At 49.3% G+C, this 11371-nt stretch overlaps 1 pseudogene; it reads right to left on the bottom strand.

Annotated features, from left to right (window-relative positions):
- Positions 1 to 1798: 1798 nt before the first annotated feature.
- On the bottom strand, positions 1799 to 11121 carry LOC119043106 (transmembrane protein 256-like; annotated as a pseudogene).
- Positions 11122 to 11371: the final 250 nt, after the last annotated feature.

Genomic DNA, 11371 nt, shown 5'->3' with positions numbered 1-11371 from the left:
CAATACACCCCACTCTGATCAGGCAGGCCCCCAACCGTCCCCACCCTGCACCGCTGTGACATCCTCTCCTCACTTAGATGCCCTCCCCCTCCCCACCCAGCACACTGCCCATCCAGCACCCACTCTCTGTGAAGTCCCCAACCACGGGGTGCCCGCCCTCCGGGTCCCCTGGCAGCTCAGCCCCAGCCTGTGCTCACAGGCGCTGACGGCTGCCTGTCGCTCCTCGTGGGTCCTCCCAGCTCCTGCTGTGCTGCCCGGTGACAAGGGCCTGCCTTAGACACTTTTTTCTGAGACATAAACATCACACCATGGTTATAATTGTATTTAATTATCATTATTATTTGTATGAATTCTCCCACAGAAATTCCCACTCAGCGAGCACCTTCAAAGTGCCCTGTGGTTCCAGTACATTATTTCACTTAATCTCCATCACACCCCTCGGTGGGAGTGGACACTGTCACGCCTACTTACCGAGAGGGGAATGGCAGCAGCTCGGAGCCCAGCAAAAGCACAGGACCCGACTCAGCACCACTTGATACAATGGCTCCCTCCCTCTTCCTTGAAGCTCTGGCTTCCTGGGCTTCAAGGCCACCAGCCCTGCAGGCTTTCTCCTGCTTTCCGGTGGCTCCTCCTCTTTGGGGCTTTTCAACTGGAAATCCCCAGGCCAGGCCCTTGTCCTTTCTCTGCGCTCGCTCCTGTGCTCTCAGGCAGGCTCCTGGCTGTAAATACCACCTGTAGGGTGACACCTCGTACAGAGTTCAAGTTCTCTAACAGTCCTCTGGACTCACCGGCCTAACTGCCTGCCTGGCACGTCCAGCTGGAGTGACCAACATGGCAGATGCAGTAGATCCAAGACAGTGTCCCTGTTCTTCCCTGCCTACCCCCCAAAACTGTTTTCTGTCTTCCGGTTTCCAGCACAAGCTCCATCGGCTGCCCAGTTCCAAACACTCAAGGTCTTCATTGCCTCCCGTTTTTCCCTCATCCCCCAAAGTCAATCGTGGGGGGATCCTACTGGCTTCTCCCTCCACTGTATCCAGAATCCAACCTCCCTTCATCTCCACTGCACCTGCCTTGCCCCAGGGCCCCCTCCCCCACCCTTCTGTCACCTGCATATCCCACCGACTCCAGCTGCTGTCCATTTCCACCTTCCTCCTGCAGCAGGAGAGTCCTTTACACACCAAAGCCAGGGAGTGCCACATCTCAGCTCCGAAAGGGCCTCCATCCTCCGGCTCCTGGGTGCCCCCACCCTCATTCCTTTCTGTTCCTCCTCCATCCCCACTCCAGCCATGCCTCCCTCTCCACCCACCCACCCAGCCCCTGCTCTTCTGCTATTGCTCAAACACTCAGGCGTGGGCCCTCTCACATCAGCCCTTTGTTTCCCCCACCTGGAACCCTGTTCCCCTGGAACTGCATGGGTAACTCCTTCACTCCCCTGCCAGCCCTGTTGAGGTTGCAGCCAGAATGAACCCCAACCACGCATGCACTACTGGTCCCCCTTTGCTCTACTGTATCTTTATTTCACAGCCTTCGTTACCTTGTTTACTTCTTTCTTATGGTTCTTAGGTACTATCCCCCCCCCCCGCCAGCTCCCATGAGAAGCAACCTGGGAGCAGGGGTCTTTTGGGTACACTGCCGTTATCCCAAGCACCTGTGATGGTACCTAGCACATAGCAGATGCTCAATAAATACTGAATGACGGAACAGAGTATGCCTTTCTCCTCTTTCACTTCTCTGTGTGAAGCTGGAGCTTCATGAGGCTCTATCTGGGAAGTTGGCCAGGTGGACATGCTGTGTTTTCTTAGCCCAGTGACTTGGGAACAAGGAAAGGAAGCCTCAGGAAGCGGGGAAGCTGCCGCAGCGAGTCCGACTGGTTCACCTGAAAGACAACCACCACGTCGTGGGTCAGGCTGAGCTCTGACGGGCCCAGCCAAGACCTCCCTCCGTGCAGGGCTCCTCCCTCATCACCCTCTTCTTCCCAACCAGAGGGGCCCAGCTGAGCTCATCACCTCACCTGCCATGTCACCTCACCTGCCATGTCACCTGGCCTGCCCTGTCACCTCATCTGCCGTGTGCCCCACCTACCGCCCCAACCTGTTCCCTCTCATTTGCTCCTCCCCACGGTTTCTCCAAACACCTCCCTCCCGAGCACCACTCTCACACACACAGATCGGAGGGCGCCTGCTTTGATCTGGGCACCCTCAGCCCTGGATACGGGCAACTTAAACACCACGCCCAGCTCCGCACAGGCACCCCACGAGTCTTATACCACAGGAGCTGCTCTGAGGGCTGCTTGACTCCTTCAAACCCTGGCTCCACTACCCACTAGGGCTGTGAGTGCGAACATGCCCACTGTGCCCTGAGAACCTTTGTTTCCTCATCTAAATGGAGGAGAATTCTGCTGCCTTTCGGGGCTGTGGCAAAGGTTAAAGAAATTATGTTCGCAAAAATTCAGCACTGTACGTGGCACCCCGTGAGTGCTAAACAATGCTTACAACTCTCGAACACCCACTGCTTCAGCATCCACTGTGTGCCCAGCACTGTCGCAGGTGCAGGGGCAGGGTGGCTGACGGACACATTGCCCCTCTCAATAGACAGCGTCAGGACACGGGGCTACAGTCCAGAGCCGCTGCAGGGACTCTGCCTTGGGTGGCCAGCAGAGCGAAAAGGTGGTGTGTGTGACTCGAGGGGGGACCCCAGAAACTGTCCTGACTTCTTGCTGTCTGAGAAATGGGTGACCTTTATTAGAGAGAAATATCAACAGGTATTAGAAAAAGACACGCATAATCAGCAAAACCCATGGAGGGAGGAAGGTTTTGTGGGGGCGGGAAACTCTGGGCTCAAAACCTAGTTACATAGAAAAAAAGGCTGGATGTGCAGTTCTCTGCGTAGGGCTTGTTTCTCTCCCCAGGCCGTTGTCATCATGCTGTTGGCAATGGTGTCACCACAGGCTGCTGCCCCAGGGTCCCCATCAGGCCTGACACCAGTGGGCAGTGTGGGAAGACGGCTGGTCACCTGTGAGCAGCTGCAGATGAGGCCATTGCCCCGGGAGGCGCCTTTGCATTCTGTGTCCGTGCCTCCCGGCACCCCACCCCGCACTGCTGCTTTCCAGTAAAATTTCGAACTTCTCAGCCAGCAGAGCTAAGTGAGCTCCGCCCAGAGAAGGGTGATGCTCAAGCATTTTAACAGCAAAAACAGGGAAAACAGAAGACTTTGCTGCTATGAAACTCCAGGCAAAGTTAGGGAGACCAAGCCTCCCTCTCCGCCCCTGCCTGGGTTCTAGAACTCCCTTCTCACTCTCCCTATCCTAGGGTTTTGCATTTAAATCACTTGTTTAAATATCCGCCATTTTTTTAAATCTCCACTTGAGGATATGTTTACGGATTTTAGAGACAGAAGAAGGGATGGGGAGAGAGAGAGAAACAGAGAGAAACATTCACGTCAGACAGAAACATCAATCAGTTGCTTCCTATACACGCCCCACCAGGGGTTGAATCCCGTAACATATGTTTGTGCCCTGACTGGGAATTGAACCCGCAACCTTTGAGTGCATGGGGTGACACTCCAACCAGCTGGGCCACCCAGCCAGGGCTAAATATCCACATTTATGCCTGAAATACACAGGAGTCTTGAAGCTTGTAATGTCTCCCAAGGGTTACCAAAATTCCTTAACCCCTTTCTGTCCTATAATATTGTGTGTGGAAACTGATTTTGAGAGGTGCACTTTTAAATTGCACACGCGTGTTCTACATCATGATTCTAGAGCATGTCGGTGAGCGCCTTGTATACCAAAGCATCACCTGTGCTCACGGTTTTGCACCAAATTGCCCGAGTTTTAACCCCAGCCTCCTTACTTACCTTGGCACTAAAACAAGGTGTTTGGCCCCCAGACCTCACCTGTAACACCCCCTTGACCACCCTTCGGTAAGAATTCCCCACGCACCTGTTAGGGCAGGCCCTGGGTACAAAGCAAACAAATCAATGAGTCTTCACCAGGTGTGTGGGAGAGCCAGACAATCAATTACATATGTCAGACCATTTTAAACTTTCGAAAAAGGTTTTACTTATTTATTTTTAGAGTAAAAAGAAGGGAAAGAGAAAGAGAGAGAGAAATACCAATGTGTGGTTGCTTCTCTCATGCCCCACACCGAGGACCTGGCCCACAACCTAGGCATGTGCCTTGACTGGGAATCAAACCAGTGACGCTTTGGTTCAAAGCCCGTTCTCAATCCACTGAGCTACACCAGCCAGGGCCATATCACAGATCATTTTAAGCATTTAGAAGAAAAATATAGCAAAGTAGGGGCGGAATGACCTGCCCTTGGAGCTGCCGTGTGGATCATGAGAAATGCCAGGCCTGTGGGCCTGGAGGACTCTGGTTTCCTTGTGTTTTCCCATCATCTCCTACGGCTCCCCAACCGCGGGGTGGGGGCTCCCCAACCACAGGCCCCAAACCGGGTGAGTGTGAGAGGGTCCAGGGTGCTTTTCTATTTCTTCCACAATTATTTATTGAGCCTACTATGTGCCAGGCAATTGGTCTGCAGAATCTTTTTTTTAGTACTGGAAATTTTCCCATGAACAACATTAGTTCTGGATCTTTCTTGAAAAATTGGAAGCTCTGGCAAAACTGGGCATGCCTTCCCTTAGAACAACAATTGGCCAGTGCCAAGGGGTGGCTGCCTCCTTCAGAGACCATGAGCAGCCTCTCGGTCACAAGCCCTTTTGTCTCTCACATTTGGTCAGCCTCATTTCCCTGCCTATTTGAGTTTGCAAGCCCTGACCCGAGCTGTCACCATAGTGTATACATACAAACTAAGATAAGAGTATTGACAGAAACAAAAATATATCCTGAAGCAGCCTAACTTAGAAGGCTGACGTCATGTTTTGGACATTCCTCCTATAGAGGAGTAAAGTCTCTGTCCCTCCGCTTGCATCTGGGTGGCTTGCGCCCACTTCAGCCAACAGAGCCTATGGAAGTACTGATTATGTGACTGCACTATAAAAATGAGACTAGACCATAAAAATCTGTGTGCTCTGCTTTGTGAGCAGAAGCCCCGTGAATCACTTCCGGATCCCCGAGAATCACTTGCGGAGCCCTGAGCTGCCATTGGAAGTCTGGCCACCTTACATGCAGGGACTCTAGTTGGCAGTCCCAGCTGAGCCCAGCCTTCGAGCCATCCAGTCCAGGCACAGAACATGTGAGTGTCGATGTAAGAACAGTGAAACCTGTAGAGAGTTTTTATAAGCGTTTATTTGGGCCAAACTGATGACATGCCAGGAAGAAGCAAGATCTCAGATGCTCCAGAGAATAACTTTTGCAGCTTCTTCTATACCTTTGCAGTTGAAGAGAGAACGTAGATTACATGAAGTTGGGAGAAAGCAAGGTACAGGAGAGTTAACAATATTATGTGCTCCCCTGAGGGTAGTTATGCCTCTGAAGGGTCTGAAGAAGAAGATTACTTTGCCCTGATTGGTGCAGTTCAGTGGGTTGGGGGTTATCCCACAAACAGGAAGGCCGTCAGTTCTATTCCCAGCCGGGACACATGCCTGGGTTGCAGGTCAATGTTTGTCTCTCACGTGGATGTTTCCCTGTCTTTCTCCCTCCCTTCTCCTCTTTCTAAAAATAAGCCAAATCTTTTTTAAAAGATTACTTTGGCATTTCAAAGCTGTGTTAACCTAGGTGCACAAGAACAATCCATAGGGATTGCTTAGGGCAAAGATAAAACTTTTATTAAAGAGGTAAATGCCTGGGGCATGACTACCTACCTTGTCCAGTTAGGAATTTATGGTCTGATTACGCTGTGAGGTTACTTTCGCTCACTGGACTTGTCAGCTTTATTGCAGAGACCCTTAATACATCTCCAGATGGTGCCAGTTCTCAACCATCCAAGTCACACTCCTCATCCCCCACCCCCCTGCTGTTTAGTCTTCCAGACTAAGACCCCAGACCTGTGGATGAGAGACAAGTCACCTCTACTGTACTCTGTCCAAATTCTTTACTGCTCTGCCCTGGCTGGTATGGCTCAGGGGATGAGTGTTGGCCTGTGAAACAGGGGGTTTCCCGTTCGATTCCCAGTCAGGGCACATGCCTGGGTTGCAGGCCAGGTCCCCAGTGAGGGGCCTGCGAGAGGGGCCGGCAAGGGCAAGAGGCAACCACATGTTAGTGTTTCTTTCTCTCCTCTCTCATTTCATTCCCCTCTCTAAAAAATAAATACGTAAGATCTTTAAAAGAATTAAAATTCTTTACCATACTAATGGTTGTTTTTTACATCACATTTTACAGTAGGTTACGCAACAAAGATAATTGGAACAACGTTCATTAGAAAGGATCGCTTGAGCTAGGTAAAGACGAGGGCATTGGAGCTCTGCCTTTCAAGGGGGGCGGGGCGGGCAGCAAGCACAAAACCCTCTGGTGGGACGTGTTAAAAACTGAAATCCAACCAAGTGAGTTTGAAGACCTAATTGGCTTTGCTGAGTGAGTCACCGGCCAGGCAGCGCCCACTCTGGCCGCTAGACGGGCGCTCCAGGGGGCTGTACGGAATGGAAGGTTTCTGTAGGCGGAAGGGTGGGACAAGAGAGCTACTGAAACAACAAAAATAGGGGTTACTTTGGGGCTGGGATATCTTTTTTTGAAGGAAGAGAACAGGCGTGGTTTTTTTTATCGTGCCAATTGTCACTTCTTTCCATGGGAGATGGAGACAGATGAACAGGTGACAGATTCGCTCCCTGGTGCTTGACCAGAAAACTCCAGACTGGCTGATTAAGATTACATTTAAGGTTAAAACCACAATTGGATCAGGTTTAAGTCTAGGTTTGCCACGGGCTTTTAGCATAAATGACTCCTTTTTGGGTCTGTGGTTTTCTCTTTAACGGAGGAATCTGGGTCGTTAAAAAACAACAAAAAGACTTCTGGTTAAGATGGTCGCCAACAGCCGCCTGGAGACTACCTACACAGAAGTCCTGTAACTAAGGACATTCAGAAGAAGCCACACCAACACTGGGAGGAGTGGCAGAGATGCGGGACAGGCTGGTCCTACACTCATCGTGCGGCAATTCAGAAACAGGAGAGATACCTTGGCTTTGGAGTTCCCTGCTGAGGAGCCCCACACTGTGCTCCCAGCCCAGGGTCCCAGTTCTGGGAACAGAAGTCCCCTAACTTCTGGCTGTTAAAATCAGTAGGCATTGTGGCTGAGTGAGAGGACTCCTGGAGTCCCAGGCGATCCTCTTCAGGGGCCTATACAGGGACTTATTTGCAGAGGACTCACTCACACTGGGCTCCAGCGCTAAGGCAGCAGCTCAAAAACCATGAGGGACGTACAGGGAGGAACATTCAGGGCAAGGGCTGGAGGGGCAGCTTTCTCCCAAACGTAAATGCTGGCAGAGACCATTGTTCCTTTGTTGAGCCCTCCCCCTACACAGCCTGCTGGCTCAGGCAGGTGCCAAGTTTGAGTCTCCATCTACCTGGTTAACACATTTAGTCCCATCCTGGAGATTCCCTAAGACCCCCACCCCACCCAACTAGCAGGCCTACCTATGCAGCTTCCAGCTTCCAGGTACCTTTCCCTAAAACAGCCTGTCTGGGTTTGAGCTGCAGACTTTCCTAAAATCTCTGAAAGGTTCACAAACCTCAAACAAGCAGCATGGGCTTTGGCATGCCCCACACCTCTTACTAAGTGGCCCCAAGCCCAGCACTAGTCTTGGCAGCTGGTCTTGGATGGCAGCTTAGCCTCAGTTTGCAACCTTAGGCTCTCCCAGCACTTCCAAGCCCAGCACAAGTAGCAAGCACCTGCAAATCACTTTGTAGCTTATACCAGGTAGCCCCGAGCCGGGCATAGGCAGTGACTGACCATAACCTAGACCAGAGCCCACACCAGAGTCCCTCCCAAGAGGCCCAAGAACCAGCACACCTACTGGCCAGATTCAGACCACACCAAAGCACCACCCAACCACCTGCACAAACAACACACCCTAAGAGTGGACTTGGCAGGCACCAGAGCCCTGCTAAAGTGAGACCTGCTCCCTGGGGACAGCCCTGCACAACAGCTTTTCTGCTGCAGTCACGGTCATTATGATCAATCAGCCTGAGGGTCAGTCCCTCCCACTGACGTGCAAACAGCAAGCAAGGATCAACTACAAGAGGTAGGCACCCACGACCCACATAAGGGACACACCTAGAGCACTAGCTCAGGTGACCAGTGAGGCTGTGCCACTGGGTGCCGCAGGACACACCCTTTTTACATAAGGCTGCTTTACCAAGACTAGGAGACATAGCAGATCTACCTGAGACATAGAAATAAACACAGGGAGGCAGCCTAAATGAGGAGACCAAAGAAACATGTTCCAAATGAAAGAATAGAACAAAACTTTAGAGAAAGAACTAAACAAAATGGAGACAATCTTCCAGATGCAGAGGTCAAAACACTGTTTACAAGGATGCTCAGTGAAGTTAGAAGTAGCACATGCGAACACAGTGAGAACTTTAACAAAGAGATAGAAAACATGAAAATGAAGATAAAAAACATTAATAAGAACCAGGTGGAAACGAGAAGTATAATACCTGAAATGAAAACTGCATTAGAGAGAATTAACAGATTAGATGAAACAGAGGACTGAATCAGTGATTGGAAGACAAAGTAGCAGAAAACACTCAATCACAACAGCACAAATAAGAAAATATAGTAAAATAATTAGAATAGGTTAAGGGGCATCAGAGACAATGTCAAGAGCACGAACACTCACATTCTGGGGGTACTAGAAGGAGAAGAGTAAGAGCAGGGAATTAAAAACTTATTTGAAGACATAATGATAAAAAAACTTTTCTAACTTGGCAAAGGAAGTAGACACACAAGTCCAGGGAGTGCAGAGTCCCAAACAAGATGAACCTAAAAAGGCCCACACCAAGACACATCATTATGGAGGTGACAGAGGTTAAAGACAAAGAGAGACTCTTAAAGGCAGCCCTTGATTACCTACAAGGGAGCTCCCATTGACCGTCAGCTGGTTTTTCAGCAGAAACTGTGCAGGCCAGAAGGGGCTGGCATAAAATATTCGAAGTGATGAAAAGCAAGGACCTAACACCAAGATTACTCTACCCAACAAGGCTATCATTTAGAACCAAAGGAAAGATAAAGAGCTTCCCAAGCATGAAGAAGCTACAGGAGTTTATGACCATCAAACCAGTGTTACATAAAATGTTAAAGGGACTTCTTTGAAAAGAAGAAAAGGAAGACTGAAAATATGAATAATAAAATAAAATAATGGCAATAGCTACATACCTAGCAATAATTACTTTCAATGGAAATGAATGAATTGCTCCAATCAAAAGACATAAGGTAGCTGAATGGATAAGAAAACAAGACACATACACATGCTGTCTATAACAGACTCACTTTAGATTGAAAGACGCACAGAGACCGAAAGTGAAAGGATAGAAAAAGACACTTCATGCTGATGGAAATGGGGAAAAAAACGCTGGAATACCAATACTCATGCTAGACAACATAGACTTTAAAACAAAGACTAACCCTGGCTGGTGTAGCTCAGTGGATTGAGCGTGAGCCTGAGAACCAAAGGATCACGGTTCAATTCCCAGTCAGGGCACATGCCTGGGTTGCAGGCTTCCCAGCAAGGGATGCACGAGAGGCAACCATACATTGATATTTCTCTCCCTCTCTCCTTCCCTTCCCCTCTAAAGATAAATAAATAAAATCTTAAAAAAACAATAACAAAGACTATAACAAAAAACAAAGAAGGACCAACAATTCCACTTGGTTATTTATTCTAAGAAACCCAAAACATTAACTCGAAAAGACACATACACCTGTATGTTCATTGCAGCATTTTTTATAATAGCCAAGATGTGGGAGCAGCCTAAGTGTCCAACAATAAACGAAGAGGTAAAGAAGAGGTGGTATGTATGGACTCAGCTGTAAAAAACAGGGAAATCTTGTGACAACATGGACGGACCTAGAGGGTATTATGCTAAATGAAATAAGTCAGACAGAGAAAGACAAATACCATACGACTCATTTATACGAAAAATTTTTAAAAAGTAAACAAACAAATAAGACAGACACAAGCTCATAGATACAGAGAATAAATTAATTGTTGCCAGTCGGGAGAAAGTTTGGAGGGATGGGTGGAAGGGGGGAAGGGAATAGATGCCACATGGCCAGTTACGGACACAGTCACGGGGTAAAATGAACAGCAGAGAGAATACAGCCAATAACAGTGTAGTAACTATGAACGGTGTCGGAGGGGAACTAGACTTACCAAGATGACTACTTCCCATGTTATAGAAATGTCTAATCACTATGTTGTACACCCGAAACGAACACAATATTGTGTGTGGACTGTAATTAAAAAATTAAAATAATTACTTTTAAAAAGAAAGAAAGTAACCAGAAATCCCTCCAGGTTTTTCAAGCATAAAGGGATTCAACACAGGGAATTCAATGTATAAAAATATTGGGAGCGCTGAAAGTCGGGGAAGCTGCTGCTAGAACTCAAATTTACTGACAGCTTTCAGGGTGTCCGGAGTTTTCGAGAAACTTCCCACAGCAAGCTGACTCCATTAGGAAGGCAGGTGACGAGACAAAAGGCACCCAAGAGCCTCTGAGGACCTGTGAGGCCAAAGCTCATGTGCGTGTCCACCACTGCCCTGCTAGAGAAAGAACAATATTATTTCTGCTTCTCTCTTTTTTTAAAAAAAACTTGCCTTTCTCTTTTAATCCCCTCACTGCTCCAATTCTCAGAACAGTACCCAGAAATTAAATAAGGAAGCGCAAAGAGCCAGGGCAAGCCAGCGAAAGAGTACAAGGCTCCTCCCACGGGGGCCAAAGTCAGGCTGCTGGGGTCTCCACTCAGAGCCTGGTAGTAAAAGCTGGTGCAGAATAAGGTGGTTCTAGAGGCTAGCAGTAACCCGGTCCAGAGGGGCTTTCTGCAGTGGGGCACCGCTAACAGGGCCAGGCAGTGTGAGAAGTGGTGTTCAGAGGTCTTGTCAAAGAGCTCCTTCCCACAGGCATCTGGAAACTGGGTGCCTTGTGCCCCGATGGAGGCCAGGCCTGAGGCCCTGGCTGCAGACACGACACTCGAGTGATGGAAAGCAGCCCCTGGCTCGGCCATGGCAGTAGATGGTCCTCTGCTTCTCTTTTATATTCAAGTTTATCATAAGTGCCTCTCAATCCAGAAACTTACGGGCAGGGGATTCTGAGAAATGCAGTTCTCAGGCTTCTAGCCGTGCAGTGCTGGGGAGGTACAGAGAGGAAGGCGGCCTGGTGACCACAGGCAACCTGGCCGTCTGGCGTCTCCGTTCGGTTCCTCCTCACTTGCAGTGGTCTTATCCTCCACCTCACTGCAGCTACTCACTCCCAGG

This window comes from Artibeus jamaicensis, unplaced genomic scaffold (assembly GCF_021234435.1).
Source record: "Artibeus jamaicensis isolate MK-2021 breed Jamaican fruit bat unplaced genomic scaffold, CSHL_Jam_final contig_2170, whole genome shotgun sequence".
NCBI classification, from domain to species: Eukaryota; Metazoa; Chordata; class Mammalia; order Chiroptera; family Phyllostomidae; genus Artibeus; species Artibeus jamaicensis.
This window is presented reverse-complemented; position numbering and strand designations above follow the sequence as displayed.